Raw genomic sequence first — 21,354 nt, forward strand, 5'->3', positions numbered from 1 at the left:
TGTAACCAAAGGGATTTGTGATGTCACCTAGAACCTTCACAGCAGCGACAGCTTTATGAGGAGCATCAGCACTGCTCTGCCTGAGCAGAACCATCACCGCCATAGGTTGTCAAATAACCCGGATTTAACCCACACAGGTAAGTCCAATGGGGTGCAGGCATGTCCTCTATGCTTACAGCTTCCCGTGGGTGTTGGTTTGATACCGTTTGGGGACAGCCAAGGAGGCATCTGCAGGCAACAAAGGTAGGTGTGTGCTTGTGTGTGTGTTTCCTATGCAGATCCTAAGCCCAGTGTCACATGCAAGTAGGAGGAGTAAGAAGGGTTCCTGGCAAATCCGGGTTATGGATTGCATTTAAAAAGGCCCCGTGGGAGTGCAATGGGCCCCTGTCTTGCTGCTTAGCAATAATGGTATGGGTTTAGGTTCTGCTGTGTGTACTGGTGGTTGACTGCCCCCCAGCCCAGAGTGTGCATGGAAAATTGTCTGGCAGCCTCCCTGACAGCAAGCAGTGATAGTGCCCATGAAGGGGACCTTGTTGGGCCCGCCCCTTTCACGGTTATCGCTTCTCGGCCTTTTGGCTAAGATCAAGTGTAGTATCTGTTCTTATCAGTTTAATATCTGATACGTCCCCTATCTGGGGACCATATATTAAATGGATTTTTGAGAACGGGGGCCGATTTCGAAGCTTGCTTCCGTCGCCCTATGCATTGACCCGATATGGCAGTATCTTCGGGTACAGTGCACCACCCCCTTACAGGGTTAAAAAGAAAGATTCCTACTTTCATTGCTACCTGCTTGCTGGCTAGCCAGCTAGCCAGCCCTGTGGGCCTTGCTGCTGCTGCAGCCAAAAAACAAAAGGTGGTGCTGCTGCTGCTTCTGCTGCTTCTGCTTCTGCTTGTGTCTGGCCCCTGTTGGAGCGTCCAGGCACAGGACTTCTGCTGCTGCTGACTAAATGGCCTCCTTAATTGGATCATTTGAGTAGCCAGCACACCTGTGCAGGTAGGGCATGACATGATAGGCAGCTGCCTTGATAGCGGGTGGGTGCTGAATGTTCCTAATTGACAAAATAAGATTAATGCTTATGAAGAAATATAAAATCTCATCCCTTCCCCAATATCGCGCCACACCCCTACCCCTTAATTCCCTGGTTGAACGTGATGGACATATGTCTTTTTTCGACCGTACTAACTATGTAACTATGTAACATAACATGGGGGGGGGGGTCTCCTGGCTGTTCACACAGGTGTGTCATTGCTGTACATTGACCATGCATTGCTTCTGTGGTATTGCAAAGGCAAAGACAAATGCTTCCAGCCATCCATTGCACTAATGGATTGGTCATCAGCTGGCTGTCTATGTCCCGCATCAATATAGACCAAAGTACAGAGGGTTAGGCTATGCTATTGTGCACCTACCTGATGCATCAGAAGGTGCGAGGCCCTTGCTAAATTCTGTGCACAGACTTTGAGATCTATGCTTTAGACTGTATCTAAACCTGCTCCAACATGGACTGACATTCTGGCCTACTTTCAGCCGATGCGACTTGTCTGTCGCTGAACAGTCGCTTTTTATGTATTCAGCACCTATGTATAATGTTGTAAAAATGCTCTAGAAGCTAAAGTCGCAGAAATGTCATACATATTTGGCCTGCAACTTTCTGTGCGACAAATTCAGACAGGAAAAATCAGTATAAATCCTTAGAAAATTATCCCCCAGTGTCTCCATCTGCTGGCGGTATTGAATAAGCATTGCTGCACTGATGGGGTATGCATTAGACGAAAAAAAAGAAGAAAAAGAAGAATAATACGCCCAGAAAAGAGGCGAAAAGGAGAAAAACGTAAAAAAACGTGAAAAAAAAGTAAGAGGAAGAGAAGGGAAAAAAAGGTGGAAATGGGTTTAAAAGTGATTTCGGCGGAGAAATATATATATATATATGCGCACACACACACATAGATATAAACGTATTCTCCGTTGAGATATTGCAGCCGCTGCTGTGTCCAGGCCCAGGAGCCTTAGCACTGTGCTGTGATGTCACTCAATACCACTGACATCACTAGGTGTAAACAACATCTCTCCTTTGCTGTGTATGTGACTATGGAGCTGTTTGGTGATGTCGTCTATTACGGCCTTCATAGAAGCAACAGGAGATTGTTGCATCCATCTTGAACCCTCAGAACTACAGTGCTATGATGTCACTCACTTCCACAGGCCTTGCAGAGTGTAAACAACAACAACCCAGCTTTGTTGTGTATGTAACCAAAGGGATTTGTGATGTCACCTAGAACCTTCACAGCAGCGACAGCTTTATGAGGAGCATCAGCACTGCTCTGCCTGAGCAGAACCATCACCGCCATAGGTTGTCAAATAACCCGGATTTAACCCACACAGGTAAGTCCAATGGGGTGCAGGCATGTCCTCTATGCTTACAGCTTCCCGTGGGTGTTGGTTTGATACCGTTTGGGGACAGCCAAGGAGGCATCTGCAGGCAACAAAGGTAGGTGTGTGCTTGTGTGTGTGTTTCCTATGCAGATCCTAAGCCCAGTGTCACATGCAAGTAGGAGGAGTAAGAAGGGTTCCTGGCAAATCCGGGTTATGGATTGCATTTAAAAAGGCCCCGTGGGAGTGCAATGGGCCCCTGTCTTGCTGCTTAGCAATAATGGTATGGGTTTAGGTTCTGCTGTGTGTACTGGTGGTTGACTGCCCCCCAGCCCAGAGTGTGCATGGAAAATTGTCTGGCAGCCTCCCTGACAGCAAGCAGTGATAGTGCCCATGAAGGGGACCTTGTTGGGCCCGCCCCTTTCACGGTTATCGCTTCTCGGCCTTTTGGCTAAGATCAAGTGTAGTATCTGTTCTTATCAGTTTAATATCTGATACGTCCCCTATCTGGGGACCATATATTAAATGGATTTTTGAGAACGGGGGCCGATTTCGAAGCTTGCTTCCGTCGCCCTATGCATTGACCCGATATGGCAGTATCTTCGGGTACAGTGCACCACCCCCTTACAGGGTTAAAAAGAAAGATTCCTACTTTCATTGCTACCTGCTTGCTGGCTAGCCAGCTAGCCAGCCCTGTGGGCCTTGCTGCTGCTGCAGCCAAAAAACAAAAGGTGGTGCTGCTGCTGCTTCTGCTGCTTCTGCTTCTGCTTGTGTCTGGCCCCTGTTGGAGCGTCCAGGCACAGGACTTCTGCTGCTGCTGACTAAATGGCCTCCTTAATTGGATCATTTGAGTAGCCAGCACACCTGTGCAGGTAGGGCATGACATGATAGGCAGCTGCCTTGATAGCGGGTGGGTGCTGAATGTTCCTAATTGACAAAATAAGATTAATGCTTATGAAGAAATATAAAATCTCATCCCTTCCCCAATATCGCGCCACACCCCTACCCCTTAATTCCCTGGTTGAACGTGATGGACATATGTCTTTTTTCGACCGTACTAACTATGTAACTATGTAACATAACATGGGGGGGGGGTCTCCTGGCTGTTCACACAGGTGTGTCATTGCTGTACATTGACCATGCATTGCTTCTGTGGTATTGCAAAGGCAAAGACAAATGCTTCCAGCCATCCATTGCACTAATGGATTGGTCATCAGCTGGCTGTCTATGTCCCGCATCAATATAGACCAAAGTACAGAGGGTTAGGCTATGCTATTGTGCACCTACCTGATGCATCAGAAGGTGCGAGGCCCTTGCTAAATTCTGTGCACAGACTTTGAGATCTATGCTTTAGACTGTATCTAAACCTGCTCCAACATGGACTGACATTCTGGCCTACTTTCAGCCGATGCGACTTGTCTGTCGCTGAACAGTCGCTTTTTATGTATTCAGCACCTATGTATAATGTTGTAAAAATGCTCTAGAAGCTAAAGTCGCAGAAATGTCACACATATTTGGCCTGCAACTTTCTGTGCGACAAATTCAGACAGGAAAAATCAGTATAAATCCTTAGAAAATTATCCCCCAGTGTCTCCATCTGCTGGCGGTATTGAATAAGCATTGCTGCACTGATGGGGTATGCATTAGACGAAAAAAAAGAAGAAAAAGAAGAATAATACGCCCAGAAAAGAGGCGAAAAGGAGAAAAACGTAAAAAAACGTGAAAAAAAAGTAAGAGGAAGAGAAGGGAAAAAAAGGTGGAAATGGGTTTAAAAGTGATTTCGGCGGAGAAATATATATATATATATATATATATATATATATATATATATATGCGCACACACACACATAGATATAAACGTATTCTCCGTTGAGATATTGCAGCCGCTGCTGTGTCCAGGCCCAGGAGCCTTAGCACTGTGCTGTGATGTCACTCAATACCACTGACATCACTAGGTGTAAACAACATCTCTCCTTTGCTGTGTATGTGACTATGGAGCTGTTTGGTGATGTCGTCTATTACGGCCTTCATAGAAGCAACAGGAGATTGTTGCATCCATCTTGAACCCTCAGAACTACAGTGCTATGATGTCACTCACTTCCACAGGCCTTGCAGAGTGTAAACAACAACAACCCAGCTTTGTTGTGTATGTAACCAAAGGGATTTGTGATGTCACCTAGAACCTTCACAGCAGCGACAGCTTTATGAGGAGCATCAGCACTGCTCTGCCTGAGCAGAACCATCACCGCCATAGGTTGTCAAATAACCCGGATTTAACCCACACAGGTAAGTCCAATGGGGTGCAGGCATGTCCTCTATGCTTACAGCTTCCCGTGGGTGTTGGTTTGATACCGTTTGGGGACAGCCAAGGAGGCATCTGCAGGCAACAAAGGTAGGTGTGTGCTTGTGTGTGTGTTTCCTATGCAGATCCTAAGCCCAGTGTCACATGCAAGTAGGAGGAGTAAGAAGGGTTCCTGGCAAATCCGGGTTATGGATTGCATTTAAAAAGGCCCCGTGGGAGTGCAATGGGCCCCTGTCTTGCTGCTTAGCAATAATGGTATGGGTTTAGGTTCTGCTGTGTGTACTGGTGGTTGACTGCCCCCCAGCCCAGAGTGTGCATGGAAAATTGTCTGGCAGCCTCCCTGACAGCAAGCAGTGATAGTGCCCATGAAGGGGACCTTGTTGGGCCCGCCCCTTTCACGGTTATCGCTTCTCGGCCTTTTGGCTAAGATCAAGTGTAGTATCTGCATTTGGTCTGGTCGGAAGGTGTCTGTGGTACCCCGCTTCTCGGCCTTGGGGGATTGTCTCTCCTTACGGAGGGACTTCACCCCCTTGCTGCTATTGGGGAGCGGGCTTAGTCCACAGACAACGGGTTGCGATCCCCCTGTCTCTGGGACCTTGTGTCTCAGAAGGCATTTTCGGTACGTTGAGCGTTACCTGTAGCTTCGGAAGCACCTAGGGTACCCCCGACCTCTGCCTTGGGTAAGGGTTCCGCTTTTATAGCGGGATTCCGAGCCCCTGCTGCTATTGGGGAAGGGGCTTAGTCCCTGGGTGTGGAAGATGCCGTTCTCCTGGGCTTTCCCCTCTGGGGAAATGTCGATGCGAAATACCATCCGCATAGAGGTGTCGGAGAGCCATCGTCAGTTGAAGAACCTCCGCTTCATTGCGGAGGTGATTCTTCTTGACTACTTCCGCCTCAATAGGGAGGACATCCTGTGTCTAAATGACCAGGAAAGCCGTGGCCTGTATACCGTCACCTTCACGGCCACGGCGTGTTGCGATAACATCTATGCAACCTTGTCTGGTGCGGACCAGAGGGACGATCGACTCGACGGTCTTTCGTTCCAGTTCCTCTATGGTGAGGAACATATACCGTTGGTGGTGGCTATGCACAGCCCTCATGTGACCACGGAGGATATAGCCACTTTTCTTCGACGATACTGCGAAGAGGTGCGATTCGCAAACAAAATCTTGAACTCCGTGCGGTTCTGGAACGGCAAGAGGAAGTTCTGGGTCAAGCTCCGTAAGGATCCCGGTGGTATTGGGGGTCTTTGCCATCCGCCCCCAAATTTTGCCATCGGGAGAGTTCGGGGCTTCCTGTTCTATCCTCAAATGCCTATGTATTGCCGAAATTGCTTGAGGTTTGGCCACACCCAGGAGACCTGCGGCGCGGAGCGTGTGATTCGCTGCAATAGGTGTGGCCAAGAAGGTCACATAGCCTCAAGATGTAGCCATACGATAAGGTGCAACCTCTGCGGAGAGGAAAATCACGATTTTAATTCCTGTCCCCATAAAGCAAAAACTACGATGGGTGGGTCAAGGCTGGGCCCACCCAAAGAGGGGACAGGACAAAAGACGTCCTTTTTTAAGATGCCCAAACCCCAGATGGCAGGTACTGATGGGTCCAGGCCCAAGACCTCTGGTGCTCCATCGGGGGGCCCACCGGTGGTAGTGCTAGGGGGAGGCCATGGGGATTCCACGAAGCCCGGGCGGGTGATCGAGTTTACTGCCCGGGAAATTGAAAGACGTCGATCGACTTCCTACCTGGCTCAAGAGCCCGCCAAAACTTCTGAAGGGGGCTCACCTGTGGCGGGTGGCAGCCGACGGGCCTCGGTGGGGGCAGAGGTGGACCCAAAATTGCAGCATAAGCCAGGTACTGGCTTGGCCCAGGGTCGCCCTGCTCCGGACGAAGAGGCCCCGGTGAAAGCCCGCCGGAAGGGGAGCCAGGTGGCCAGGTCTGAGCCCGGTCCTGTTACTCCGCCTATACAGGACAGGGCCAAGAAGACAAGTGGCGCCAAACCAGGGTTTGCTGCCCCGCCAGCAGTGGACCCGGTGGGTAAAACTGGCCATCGTCGATCGATGGGGAAGTTGGAGCAACAGTCCTCAGCAACGCTTGCTGGGGAACAAGCGATGAAAACTTCCCAAGGTAGCGGCAAAGGTTCCGGAAAAGAGGCCTCACAGGCCCCTGTGCAGCAGTTCCAGTCGTCAAAAGATGAAAGAAGACGCAGATCCATCAGCCGGGGGCCAGAGATTACATCGAGTGAGAGCAACACAGAGGATATGGACAGCAGTGTGACATTTAAAAGACAAAGAGAAGAAGAAGAGGAAGACATTCAAAGGAAAGCGGCGTGCCGTAGTTCGGACGAGAGCGAGCTCAGGGTCGGGGCATCATCGATCTCAAGCTCCGACCCTCAGAACATCAAGGAGCTGATGACCCCGCAGGCGGGGGATGACGGTACGCAGCTTATTATTGACTTTGATTCTCCAAGCACGGACTCTCCATAAACTATGCCTATCCCTGTAAAAATTGCCTCACTCAATGTGAGGTCCTTAAAGAGCCCTGATCGCAGGGCTGCTTTATTTTCTTATCTAGAGACATGTGACTTTGACCTTTGCCTGCTACAAGAATGTGGAATCCCTAGTAAAATGGACTATAAAGACTTAAAAGAAGACTGGAAGCTGGGCCCATCCATATGGTCCGGTGCAAATGACTGTCGTTCTGTGGGTGTTGGGCTGCTCTGCCGAGGCCAGTCCTTTTCTATTCATACAGTAACTGAGATTGTGCCTGGCAGAGCTCTTTTAATTCATCTATATTTTAATGGACTTTTAATTCGTGTTTTAAATGTGTATGCCCCTCCTGATAAACAGGAGCGGGCAGAACTATTTGAAATTTTACCACTGTTTTGTGTTGGGTCTTCCCCCCTGCTGGTGGGAGGTGATTTTAACTGCATACGTGATGGGGAACACCGGCAGGGTGGGGATATTAATCGTAAAGACCGCACTTCTTACCTGCTTAAAAATTTTATTGATGATTTTAATTTGAAAGATTGCTGGAAGGATCTCTTGCCGGAGGACCCGGGCGCCACATGGTCCAATGGAAGAGTGAGCTCCAGAATCGATTTTATTTTTTCCTCTAGAGCTTTTAAACCCCTGAAATGCACGCTCGAGCAGAATATCTTCTCTGATCATAAGCTCCTCTTGGTGGGCCTGGAGCTAGAGGGGGAGCAAAAAGCAAAAAGGGGCCTCTGGAGATTAAACACCACACTCCTAGAGGACCCTGAGATAAAAGAGGAGTTTGTGCGGACCTACCAATGCTGGCAATCACAAAGAAAACCCCATGAGCCTATGCTGCACTGGTGGGAGGGCACCAAATCTAAAATCAGATTTTTTTTTATCAAAGCAGGTAAGAAGAAGGCAAAAATGGAAAAACAGTGGTTTTATGTTCTTAACATGCGTTTAAATGTACTTTTTAAATTGAAAGAAGCTGGTATGGATGTAGAAAATGATATTTTAAACCTTAAAACTGAAATAAAACATGCCATAGAAAAGAAAGGGAAACAAATCATTTTTAACTCACATGTGCAGCACCTGGAGGAGGGCGAGAAATGTTCCCGTTTCTTTTTTAAAAAAGTGATGAATAGGAGGGATATCATCCAAAACCTTGAGGGTGAATCCACTCCAAAAGGCATGTTAGATGCAGTTTTTAACTTCTACCAGCTTCTTTTTAATAAGAAAGATCTTAATCCATCCTTTTTAGAACATGTTCTTAATTCCCTTGATTTTAAGCTAGATGTTTTAGACCAGGAGGTTTTATCCCGTGATCTTAACTTAGATGAACTTTTATTTGTTTTTAAAAGTTTTTCTAGTGGGAAGGCCCCTGGGGAAGATGGTTTACCCATCGAATTTTATTTAGCTTTTTGGGATATTTTAAAGGATGATATGGTTTTATTGTATAAAGAAACTTTTATTGTTAATGAACTTCCCCCTTCCTGGAGGAGGGGGATTGTATCATTACTTTTTAAAAAGGGTGAAAAGGATATGCTAAAAAATTGGCGCCCCATCACACTTTTAAATGTCGATTATAAAGTTTTAGCCAAGTTATTAGCTGTCCGTTTTAAACCTTTTATTCATAAATTAATTCACCCAAATCAGGTTTGTGGGGTACCTGGAAGGTCTATAGCTGAATCCCTAAATATTTTAAGAGATGTTTTATGGTATTTTAAGGATAGAAATCAAACTGTAGCAATTTTATCCTTAGACTTTGAAAAAGCCTTTGATAGGGTCTCCCATGAATACCTGTTTTTAGTTCTTAAAAAGATGGCAGTGCCTGAAACGATTTTAAGCCGAATCATGCTTTTATACCGATCCTGTTTTAGTCAAGTCTCTGTTAATGGCTTTTTAACCAGCGGTGTTCCTCTTTTATCAGGTGTCAAACAGGGCTGCCCCCTGTCCCCACTCCTTTTTATTTGCGCAATCGAACCACTGATGGCCCTCCTCAGAAAAGACCGGGTAGTAAGAGGCGTACCGATACCTGGTGGAGGAGGGACCCATCTAAAGGTGTTGGGGTACATGGATGATGTCACCATACTGTGCCCGGACTCTCCATCCATGAGGGGGGCATTGAGGAACACCAGCTATTTCTGCGAGGTCTCTGGTTTTAAGCTAAACACAGATAAATGTGACTGTTTTTATATTGGCTCCTGGGATTCATCCATCACCCCAGGAGTTACAATGCAACAGGATCAAATTAAAGTTTTAGGTATTGTTTTTAACCAGGTCAATGATGGGAGCCCTAACTGGGATTCAGCTATAGCTAAGATGGAGAAGAAGATTTTAATGTGGAATCTTAGAAACCTTACCATGGAGGGGAAGATTTTAATAATAAAGATGGTTTTACTCCCTATTATGCTATACATTGCCATGGTATTTCCTCCATCTATTTTATACATTAAAAAAGTAACTAGAATTGTTTTTACTTTTTTATGGGGTTCAAAAATGGAGAAATTAAAGCGTGATTTTATGTACAAAAGTAAAGATAATGGCGGGAAAGATGTTCCTAACCTTTTTACTTTCTTTTACATAAAGTATTTCTGTTTCTGTTTTAAAATTATTAAATCCGATGGCATTTTTAGCTGCTTTTTAAGGTACGCTGCGGGCATGGTTTTTAAAAGATGGTTGCGCATCCCTCTGAACGCTCCGGTGCTTCTGTGTCCCCCAAAACATTATGTGGTGTTGGAAAAGACAGTCAGGCTCCTAGGTCTCCAAGATTTGGAGCCTGACATACTGGGGGACCAGAGAAAGGTATCAAAGGTCCTCAGGCGGAGTGAGGTTACCCTGGCAGTGTCCAATTTCACACAGGCAAGATCCAAAAAGGTATGGCGGAACGTGTACGGGAAGTTTCTGGCGAATGTACACAGGGATCTTGCCTGGGCAATCGTCCACCAGTGCCTCCCTACTCGTGAGTTCCAGCACAGGCGAGGACTGGTGGCGAGAGCCAAGTGCCCGAGAGATGGCTGCGGAGTGGACGAAACGGTGCTGCACATATTTTGGAACTGCCCTTTTGCACGGGAGCTTTGGAGGAAGGTAGGCCCACTTTTGAAGTGGGCCTGCGGCCTAAAAGATTTTAATCACGAATGTGTCTTTTACGGTCTTTTTAACTGCCCCAATTTTAAACAGCAGATGATCTGCTGGATGATTATTAATTGTTTTAAAAATGCCATCTGGAAAGTTAGGAACATCTTACTTTTTAAACATGATTTTATTGATGTTAAAAACTGTATAAAGCTGGCCCTGAGTGAGATGTACATCTATTACCTAAGAGACAAGAAACAGTTGGGGGCCAGGGAGGCAGCATCCATGTGGTGTCTGCCTCTATGGAACGAAATAACAATATAATCAGTTTTTATGACATTTGTATAATGTTTTATCCTGCCATTTTTATTTTTTCTCCTTTTATTACTGGTTTTATTATTTGTATTTTAAAACTTTTGTGAACCTTTTATTATTTTGCATTTTAAATTTTGTATGGTTTCTTATTTATTCAATAAAATTTTGTTGAAACCTTATCTGTTCTTATCAGTTTAATATCTGATACGTCCCCTATCTGGGGACCATATATTAAATGGATTTTTGAGAACGGGGGCCGATTTCGAAGCTTGCTTCCGTCGCCCTATGCATTGACCCGATATGGCAGTATCTTCGGGTACAGTGCACCACCCCCTTACAGGGTTAAAAAGAAAGATTCCTACTTTCATTGCTACCTGCTTGCTGGCTAGCCAGCTAGCCAGCCCTGTGGGCCTTGCTGCTGCTGCAGCCAAAAAACAAAAGGTGGTGCTGCTGCTGCTTCTGCTGCTTCTGCTTCTGCTTGTGTCTGGCCCCTGTTGGAGCGTCCAGGCACAGGACTTCTGCTGCTGCTGACTAAATGGCCTCCTTAATTGGATCATTTGAGTAGCCAGCACACCTGTGCAGGTAGGGCATGACATGATAGGCAGCTGCCTTGATAGCGGGTGGGTGCTGAATGTTCCTAATTGACAAAATAAGATTAATGCTTATGAAGAAATATAAAATCTCATCCCTTCCCCAATATCGCGCCACACCCCTACCCCTTAATTCCCTGGTTGAACGTGATGGACATATGTCTTTTTTCGACCGTACTAACTATGTAACTATGTAACATAACATGGGGGGGGGGTCTCCTGGCTGTTCACACAGGTGTGTCATTGCTGTACATTGACCATGCATTGCTTCTGTGGTATTGCAAAGGCAAAGACAAATGCTTCCAGCCATCCATTGCACTAATGGATTGGTCATCAGCTGGCTGTCTATGTCCCGCATCAATATAGACCAAAGTACAGAGGGTTAGGCTATGCTATTGTGCACCTACCTGATGCATCAGAAGGTGCGAGGCCCTTGCTAAATTCTGTGCACAGACTTTGAGATCTATGCTTTAGACTGTATCTAAACCTGCTCCAACATGGACTGACATTCTGGCCTACTTTCAGCCGATGCGACTTGTCTGTCGCTGAACAGTCGCTTTTTATGTATTCAGCACCTATTTATAATGTTGTAAAAATGCTCTAGAAGCTAAAGTCGCAGAAATGTCATACATATTTGGCCTGCAACTTTCTGTGCGACAAATTCAGACAGGAAAAATCAGTATAAATCCTTAGAAAATTATCCCCCAGTGTCTCCATCTGCTGGCGGTATTGAATAAGCATTGCTGCACTGATGGGGTATGCATTAGACGAAAAAAAAGAAGAAAAAGAAGAATAATACGCCCAGAAAAGAGGCGAAAAGGAGAAAAACGTAAAAAAACGTGAAAAAAAAGTAAGAGGAAGAGAAGGGAAAAAAAGGTGGAAATGGGTTTAAAAGTGATTTCGGCGGAGAAATATATATATATATATGCGCACACACACACATAGATATAAACGTATTCTCCGTTGAGATATTGCAGCCGCTGCTGTGTCCAGGCCCAGGAGCCTTAGCACTGTGCTGTGATGTCACTCAATACCACTGACATCACTAGGTGTAAACAACATCTCTCCTTTGCTGTGTATGTGACTATGGAGCTGTTTGGTGATGTCGTCTATTACGGCCTTCATAGAAGCAACAGGAGATTGTTGCATCCATCTTGAACCCTCAGAACTACAGTGCTATGATGTCACTCACTTCCACAGGCCTTGCAGAGTGTAAACAACAACAACCCAGCTTTGTTGTGTATGTAACCAAAGGGATTTGTGATGTCACCTAGAACCTTCACAGCAGCGACAGCTTTATGAGGAGCATCAGCACTGCTCTGCCTGAGCAGAACCATCACCGCCATAGGTTGTCAAATAACCCGGATTTAACCCACACAGGTAAGTCCAATGGGGTGCAGGCATGTCCTCTATGCTTACAGCTTCCCGTGGGTGTTGGTTTGATACCGTTTGGGGACAGCCAAGGAGGCATCTGCAGGCAACAAAGGTAGGTGTGTGCTTGTGTGTGTGTTTCCTATGCAGATCCTAAGCCCAGTGTCACATGCAAGTAGGAGGAGTAAGAAGGGTTCCTGGCAAATCCGGGTTATGGATTGCATTTAAAAAGGCCCCGTGGGAGTGCAATGGGCCCCTGTCTTGCTGCTTAGCAATAATGGTATGGGTTTAGGTTCTGCTGTGTGTACTGGTGGTTGACTGCCCCCCAGCCCAGAGTGTGCATGGAAAATTGTCTGGCAGCCTCCCTGACAGCAAGCAGTGATAGTGCCCATGAAGGGGACCTTGTTGGGCCCGCCCCTTTCACGGTTATCGCTTCTCGGCCTTTTGGCTAAGATCAAGTGTAGTATCTGTTCTTATCAGTTTAATATCTGATACGTCCCCTATCTGGGGACCATATATTAAATGGATTTTTGAGAACGGGGGCCGATTTCGAAGCTTGCTTCCGTCGCCCTATGCATTGACCCGATATGGCAGTATCTTCGGGTACAGTGCACCACCCCCTTACAGGGTTAAAAAGAAAGATTCCTACTTTCATTGCTACCTGCTTGCTGGCTAGCCAGCTAGCCAGCCCTGTGGGCCTTGCTGCTGCTGCAGCCAAAAAACAAAAGGTGGTGCTGCTGCTGCTTCTGCTGCTTCTGCTTCTGCTTGTGTCTGGCCCCTGTTGGAGCGTCCAGGCACAGGACTTCTGCTGCTGCTGACTAAATGGCCTCCTTAATTGGATCATTTGAGTAGCCAGCACACCTGTGCAGGTAGGGCATGACATGATAGGCAGCTGCCTTGATAGCGGGTGGGTGCTGAATGTTCCTAATTGACAAAATAAGATTAATGCTTATGAAGAAATATAAAATCTCATCCCTTCCCCAATATCGCGCCACACCCCTACCCCTTAATTCCCTGGTTGAACGTGATGGACATATGTCTTTTTTCGACCGTACTAACTATGTAACTATGTAACATAACATGGGGGGGGGGGTCTCCTGGCTGTTCACACAGGTGTGTCATTGCTGTACATTGACCATGCATTGCTTCTGTGGTATTGCAAAGGCAAAGACAAATGCTTCCAGCCATCCATTGCACTAATGGATTGGTCATCAGCTGGCTGTCTATGTCCCGCATCAATATAGACCAAAGTACAGAGGGTTAGGCTATGCTATTGTGCACCTACCTGATGCATCAGAAGGTGCGAGGCCCTTGCTAAATTCTGTGCACAGACTTTGAGATCTATGCTTTAGACTGTATCTAAACCTGCTCCAACATGGACTGACATTCTGGCCTACTTTCAGCCGATGCGACTTGTCTGTCGCTGAACAGTCGCTTTTTATGTATTCAGCACCTATGTATAATGTTGTAAAAATGCTCTAGAAGCTAAAGTCGCAGAAATGTCACACATATTTGGCCTGCAACTTTCTGTGCGACAAATTCAGACAGGAAAAATCAGTATAAATCCTTAGAAAATTATCCCCCAGTGTCTCCATCTGCTGGCGGTATTGAATAAGCATTGCTGCACTGATGGGGTATGCATTAGACGAAAAAAAAGAAGAAAAAGAAGAATAATACGCCCAGAAAAGAGGCGAAAAGGAGAAAAACGTAAAAAAACGTGAAAAAAAAGTAAGAGGAAGAGAAGGGAAAAAAAGGTGGAAATGGGTTTAAAAGTGATTTCGGCGGAGAAATATATATATATATATATATATATATATATATATATATATATATATGCGCACACACACACATAGATATAAACGTATTCTCCGTTGAGATATTGCAGCCGCTGCTGTGTCCAGGCCCAGGAGCCTTAGCACTGTGCTGTGATGTCACTCAATACCACTGACATCACTAGGTGTAAACAACATCTCTCCTTTGCTGTGTATGTGACTATGGAGCTGTTTGGTGATGTCGTCTATTACGGCCTTCATAGAAGCAACAGGAGATTGTTGCATCCATCTTGAACCCTCAGAACTACAGTGCTATGATGTCACTCACTTCCACAGGCCTTGCAGAGTGTAAACAACAACAACCCAGCTTTGTTGTGTATGTAACCAAAGGGATTTGTGATGTCACCTAGAACCTTCACAGCAGCGACAGCTTTATGAGGAGCATCAGCACTGCTCTGCCTGAGCAGAACCATCACCGCCATAGGTTGTCAAATAACCCGGATTTAACCCACACAGGTAAGTCCAATGGGGTGCAGGCATGTCCTCTATGCTTACAGCTTCCCGTGGGTGTTGGTTTGATACCGTTTGGGGACAGCCAAGGAGGCATCTGCAGGCAACAAAGGTAGGTGTGTGCTTGTGTGTGTGTTTCCTATGCAGATCCTAAGCCCAGTGTCACATGCAAGTAGGAGGAGTAAGAAGGGTTCCTGGCAAATCCGGGTTATGGATTGCATTTAAAAAGGCCCCGTGGGAGTGCAATGGGCCCCTGTCTTGCTGCTTAGCAATAATGGTATGGGTTTAGGTTCTGCTGTGTGTACTGGTGGTTGACTGCCCCCCAGCCCAGAGTGTGCATGGAAAATTGTCTGGCAGCCTCCCTGACAGCAAGCAGTGATAGTGCCCATGAAGGGGACCTTGTTGGGCCCGCCCCTTTCACGGTTATCGCTTCTCGGCCTTTTGGCTAAGATCAAGTGTAGTATCTGTTCTTATCAGTTTAATATCTGATACGTCCCCTATCTGGGGACCATATATTAAATGGATTTTTGAGAACGGGGGCCGATTTCGAAGCTTGCTTCCGTCGCCCTATGCATTGACCCGATATGGCAGTATCTTCGGGTACAGTGCACCACCCCCTTACAGGGTTAAAAAGAAAGATTCCTACTTTCATTGCTACCTGCTTGCTGGCTAGCCAGCTAGCCAGCCCTGTGGGCCTTGCTGCTGCTGCAGCCAAAAAACAAAAGGTGGTGCTGCTGCTGCTTCTGCTGCTTCTGCTTCTGCTTGTGTCTGGCCCCTGTTGGAGCGTCCAGGCACAGGACTTCTGCTGCTGCTGACTAAATGGCCTCCTTAATTGGATCATTTGAGTAGCCAGCACACCTGTGCAGGTAGGGCATGACATGATAGGCAGCTGCCTTGATAGCGGGTGGGTGCTGAATGTTCCTAATTGACAAAATAAGATTAATGCTTATGAAGAAATATAAAATCTCATCCCTTCCCCAATATCGCGCCACACCCCTACCCCTTAATTCCCTGGTTGAACGTGATGGACATATGTCTTTTTTCGACCGTACTAACTATGTAACTATGTAACATAACATGGGGGGGGGGTCTCCTGGCTGTTCACACAGGTGTGTCATTGCTGTACATTGACCATGCATTGCTTCTGTGGTATTGCAAAGGCAAAGACAAATGCTTCCAGCCATCCATTGCACTAATGGATTGGTCATCAGCTGGCTGTCTATGTCCCGCATCAATATAGACCAAAGTACAGAGGGTTAGGCTATGCTATTGTGCACCTACCTGATGCATCAGAAGGTGCGAGGCCCTTGCTAAATTCTGTGCACAGACTTTGAGATCTATGCTTTAGACTGTATCTAAACCTGCTCCAACATGGACTGACATTCTGGCCTACTTTCAGCCGATGCGACTTGTCTGTCGCTGAACAGTCGCTTTTTATGTATTCAGCACCTATGTATAATGTTGTAAAAATGCTCTAGAAGCTAAAGTCGCAGAAATGTCACACATATTTGGCCTGCAACTTTCTGTGCGACAAATTCAGACAGGAAAAATCAGTATAAATCCTTAGAAAATTATCCCCCAGTGTCTCCATCTGCTGGCGGTATTGAATAAGCATTGCTGCACTGATGGGGTATGCATTAGACGAAAAAAAAGAAGAAAAAGAAGAATAATACGCCCAGAAAAGAGGCGAAAAGGAGAAAAACGTAAAAAAACGTGAAAAAAAAGTAAGAGGAAGAGAAGGGAAAAAAAGGTGGAAATGGGTTTAAAAGTGATTTCGGCGGAGAAATATATATATATATATATATATATATATATATATATATGCGCACACACACACATAGATATAAACGTATTCTCCGTTGAGATATTGCAGCCGCTGCTGTGTCCAGGCCCAGGAGCCTTAGCACTGTGCTGTGATGTCACTCAATACCACTGACATCACTAGGTGTAAACAACATCTCTCCTTTGCTGTGTATGTGACTATGGAGCTGTTTGGTGATGTCGTCTATTACGGCCTTCATAGAAGCAACAGGAGATTGTTGCATCCATCTTGAACCCTCAGAACTACAGTGCTATGATGTCACTCACTTCCACAGGCCTTGCAGAGTGTAAACAACAACAACCCAGCTTTGTTGTGTATGTAACCAAAGGGATTTGTGATGTCACCTAGAACCTTCACAGCAGCGACAGCTTTATGAGGAGCATCAGCACTGCTCTGCCTGAGCAGAACCATCACCGCCATAGGTTGTCAAATAACCCGGATTTAACCCACACAGGTAAGTCCAATGGGGTGCAGGCATGTCCTCTATGCTTACAGCTTCCCGTGGGTGTTGGTTTGATACCGTTTGGGGACAGCCAAGGAGGCATCTGCAGGCAACAAAGGTAGGTGTGTGCTTGTGTGTGTGTTTCCTATGCAGATCCTAAGCCCAGTGTCACATGCAAGTAGGAGGAGTAAGAAGGGTTCCTGGCAAATCCGGGTTATGGATTGCATTTAAAAAGGCCCCGTGGGAGTGCAATGGGCCCCTGTCTTGCTGCTTAGCAATAATGGTATGGGTTTAGGTTCTGCTGTGTGTACTGGTGGTTGACTGCCCCCCAGCCCAGAGTGTGCATGGAAAATTGTCTGGCAGCCTCCCTGACAGCAAGCAGTGATAGTGCCCATGAAGGGGACCTTGTTGGGCCCGCCCCTTTCACGGTTATCGCTTCTCGGCCTTTTGGCTAAGATCAAGTGTAGTATCTGTTCTTATCAGTTTAATATCTGATACGTCCCCTATCTGGGGACCATATATTAAATGGATTTTTGAGAACGGGGGCCGATTTCGAAGCTTGCTTCCGTCGCCCTATGCATTGACCCGATATGGCAGTATCTTCGGGTACAGTGCACCACCCCCTTACAGGGTTAAAAAGAAAGATTCCTACTTTCATTGCTACCTGCTTGCTGGCTAGCCAGCTAGCCAGCCCTGTGGGCCTTGCTGCTGCTGCAGCCAAAAAACAAAAGGTGGTGCTGCTGCTGCTTCTGCTGCTTCTGCTTCTGCTTGTGTCTGGCCCCTGTTGGAGCGTCCAGGCACAGGACTTCTGCTGCTGCTGACTAAATGGCCTCCTTAATTGGATCATTTGAGTAGCCAGCACACCTGTGCAGGTAGGGCATGACATGATAGGCAGCTGCCTTGATAGCGGGTGGGTGCTGAATGTTCCTAATTGACAAAATAAGATTAATGCTTATGAAGAAATATAAAATCTCATCCCTTCCCCAATATCGCGCCACACCCCTACCCCTTAATTCCCTGGTTGAACGTGATGGACATATGTCTTTTTTCGACCGTACTAACTATGTAACTATGTAACATAACATGGGGGGGGGGTCTCCTGGCTGTTCACACAGGTGTGTCATTGCTGTACATTGACCATGCATTGCTTCTGTGGTATTGCAAAGGCAAAGACAAATGCTTCCAGCCATCCATTGCACTAATGGATTGGTCATCAGCTGGCTGTCTATGTCCCGCATCAATATAGACCAAAGTACAGAGGGTTAGGCTATGCTATTGTGCACCTACCTGATGCATCAGAAGGTGCGAGGCCCTTGCTAAATTCTGTGCACAGACTTTGAGATCTATGCTTTAGACTGTATCTAAACCTGCTCCAACATGGACTGACATTCTGGCCTACTTTCAGCCGATGCGACTTGTCTGTCGCTGAACAGTCGCTTTTTATGTATTCAGCACCTATTTATAATGTTGTAAAAATGCTCTAGAAGCTAAAGTCGCAGAAATGTCATACATATTTGGCCTGCAACTTTCTGTGCGACAAATTCAGACAGGAAAAATCAGTATAAATCCTTAGAAAATTATCCCCCAGTGTCTCCATCTGCTGGCGGTATTGAATAAGCATTGCTGCACTGATGGGGTATGCATTAGACGAAAAAAAAGAAGAAAAAGAAGAATAATACGCCCAGAAAAGAGGCGAAAAGGAGAAAAACGTAAAAAAACGTGAAAAAAAAGTAAGAGGAAGAGAAGGGAAAAAAAGGTGGAAATGGGTTTAAAAGTGATTTCGGCGGAGAAATATATATATATATATGCGCACACACACACATAGATATAAACGTATTCTCCGTTGAGATATTGCAGCCGCTGCTGTGTCCAGGCCCAGGAGCCTTAGCACTGTGCTGTGATGTCACTCAATACCACTGACATCACTAGGTGTAAACAACATCTCTCCTTTGCTGTGTATGTGACTATGGAGCTGTTTGGTGATGTTGTCTATTACGGCCTTCATAGAAGCAACAGGAGATTGTTGCATCCATCTTGAACCCTCAGAACTACAGTGCTATGATGTCACTCACTTCCACAGGCCTTGCAGAGTGTAAACAACAACAACCCAGCTTTGTTGTGTATGTAACCAAAGGGATTTGTGATGTCACCTAGAACCTTCACAGCAGCGACAGCTTTATGAGGAGCATCAGCACTGCTCTGCCTGAGCAGAACCATCACCGCCATAGGTTGTCAAATAACCCGGATTTAACCCACACAGGTAAGTCCAATGGGGTGCAGGCATGTCCTCTATGCTTACAGCTTCCCGTGGGTGTTGGTTTGATACCGTTTGGGGACAGCCAAGGAGGCATCTGCAGGCAACAAAGGTAGGTGTGTGCTTGTGTGTGTGTTTCCTATGCAGATCCTAAGCCCAGTGTCACATGCAAGTAGGAGGAGTAAGAAGGGTTCCTGGCAAATCCGGGTTATGGATTGCATTTAAAAAGGCCCCGTGGGAGTGCAATGGGCCCCTGTCTTGCTGCTTAGCAATAATGGTATGGGTTTAGGTTCTGCTGTGTGTACTGGTGGTTGACTGCCCCCCAGCCCAGAGTGTGCATGGAAAATTGTCTGGCAGCCTCCCTGACAGCAAGCAGTGATAGTGCCCATGAAGGGGACCTTGTTGGGCCCGCCCCTTTCACGGTTATCGCTTCTCGGCCTTTTGGCTAAGATCAAGTGTAGTATCTGTTCTTATCAGTTTAATATCTGATACGTCCCCTATCTGGGGACCATATATTAAATGGATTTTTGAGAACGGGGGCCGATTTCGAAGCTTGCTTCCGTCGCCCTATGCATTGACCCGATATGGCAGTATCTTCGGGTACAGTGCACCACCCCCTTACAGGGTTAAAAAGAAAGATTCCTACTTTCATTGCTACCTGCTTGCTGGCTAGCCAGCTAGCCAGCCCTGTGGGCCTTGCTGCTGCTGCAGCCAAAAAACAAAAGGTGGTGCTGCTGCTGCTTCTGCTGCTTCTGCTTCTGCTTGTGTCTGGCCCCTGTTGGAGCGTCCAGGCACAGGACTTCTGCTGCTGCTGACTAAATGGCCTCCTTAATTGGATCATTTGAGTAGCCAGCACACCTGTGCAGGTAGGGCATGACATGATAGGCAGCTGCCTTGATAGCGGGTGGGTGCTGAATGTTCCTAATTGACAAAATAAGATTAATGCTTATGAAGAAATATAAAATCTCATCCCTTCCCCAATATCGCGCCACACCCCTACCCCTTAATTCCCTGGTTGAACGTGATGGACATATGTCTTTTTTCGACCGTACTAACTATGTAACTATGTAACATAACATGGGGGGGGGGGTCTCCTGGCTGTTCACACAGGTGTGTCATTGCTGTACATTGACCATGCATTGCTTCTGTGGTATTGCAAAGGCAAAGACAAATGCTTCCAGCCATCCATTGCACTAATGGATTGGTCATCAGCTGGCTGTCTATGTCCCGCATCAATATAGACCAAAGTACAGAGGGTTAGGCTATGCTATTGTGCACCTACCTGATGCATCAGAAGGTGCGAGGCCCTTGCTAAATTCTGTGCACAGACTTTGAGATCTATGCTTTAGACTGTATCTAAACCTGCTCCAACATGGACTGACATTCTGGCCTACTTTCAGCCGATGCGACTTGTCTGTCGCTGAACAGTCGCTTTTTATGTATTCAGCACCTATGTATAATGTTGTAAAAATGCTCTAGAAGCTAAAGTCGCAGAAATGTCACACATATTTGGCCTGCAACTTTCTGTGCGACAAATTCAGACAGGAAAAATCAGTATAAATCCTTAGAAAATTATCCCCCAGTGTCTCCATCTGCTGGCGGTATTGAATAAGCATTGCTGCACTGATGGGGTATGCATTAGACGAAAAAAAAGAAGAAAAAGAAGAATAATACGCCCAGAAAAGAGGCGAAAAGGAGAAAAACGTAAAAAAACGTGAAAAAAAAGTAAGAGGAAGAGAAGGGAAAAAAAGGTGGAAATGGGTTTAAAAGTGATTTCGGCGGAGAAATATATATATATATATATATATATATATATATATATATATATATATATATGCGCACACACACACATAGATATAAACGTATTCTCCGTTGAGATATTGCAGCCGCTGCTGTGTCCAGGCCCAGGAGCCTTAGCACTGTGCTGTGATGTCACTCAATACCACTGACATCACTAGGTGTAAACAACATCTCTCCTTTGCTGTGTATGTGACTATGGAGCTGTTTGGTGATGTCGTCTATTACGGCCTTCATAGAAGCAACAGGAGATTGT

The 21,354-nt window shown here is 46.2% G+C and overlaps 7 non-coding genes and 1 pseudogene across 7 annotated transcripts; all 8 read left to right on the forward strand.

Moving 5' to 3' along the window:
• Nucleotides 1–556: 556 nt before the first annotated feature.
• Nucleotides 557–747, forward strand: LOC130325308 (U2 spliceosomal RNA). Its single transcript, XR_008870154.1, has one exon. It is a non-coding gene; the product is annotated as a U2 spliceosomal RNA (small nuclear RNA).
• Nucleotides 748–2,805: 2,058 nt separating this feature from the next.
• Nucleotides 2,806–2,996, forward strand: LOC130325310 (U2 spliceosomal RNA). The gene has a single exon (XR_008870155.1). It is a non-coding gene; the product is annotated as a U2 spliceosomal RNA (small nuclear RNA).
• Nucleotides 2,997–5,079: 2,083 nt separating this feature from the next.
• On the forward strand, nucleotides 5,080–5,297 carry LOC130325350 (U2 spliceosomal RNA; annotated as a pseudogene).
• Nucleotides 5,298–10,686: 5,389 nt separating this feature from the next.
• On the forward strand, nucleotides 10,687–10,872 carry LOC130325336 (U2 spliceosomal RNA). The gene has a single exon (XR_008870178.1). It is a non-coding gene; the product is annotated as a U2 spliceosomal RNA (small nuclear RNA).
• A 2,057-nt stretch (nucleotides 10,873–12,929) lies between these two features.
• Nucleotides 12,930–13,120, forward strand: LOC130325311 (U2 spliceosomal RNA). The gene has a single exon (XR_008870156.1). It is a non-coding gene; the product is annotated as a U2 spliceosomal RNA (small nuclear RNA).
• Nucleotides 13,121–15,208: 2,088 nt separating this feature from the next.
• Nucleotides 15,209–15,399, forward strand: LOC130325312 (U2 spliceosomal RNA). The gene has a single exon (XR_008870157.1). It is a non-coding gene; the product is annotated as a U2 spliceosomal RNA (small nuclear RNA).
• Nucleotides 15,400–17,478: 2,079 nt separating this feature from the next.
• On the forward strand, nucleotides 17,479–17,669 carry LOC130325313 (U2 spliceosomal RNA). Its single transcript, XR_008870158.1, has one exon. It is a non-coding gene; the product is annotated as a U2 spliceosomal RNA (small nuclear RNA).
• Nucleotides 17,670–19,726: 2,057 nt separating this feature from the next.
• LOC130325314 (U2 spliceosomal RNA) lies at nucleotides 19,727–19,917 on the forward strand. The gene has a single exon (XR_008870159.1). It is a non-coding gene; the product is annotated as a U2 spliceosomal RNA (small nuclear RNA).
• The last annotated feature ends 1,437 nt before the right edge of the window (nucleotides 19,918–21,354 follow it).

This window comes from Hyla sarda, unplaced genomic scaffold, assembly GCF_029499605.1.
Source record: "Hyla sarda isolate aHylSar1 unplaced genomic scaffold, aHylSar1.hap1 scaffold_271, whole genome shotgun sequence".
Classification (NCBI taxonomy): Eukaryota; Metazoa; Chordata; class Amphibia; order Anura; family Hylidae; genus Hyla; species Hyla sarda.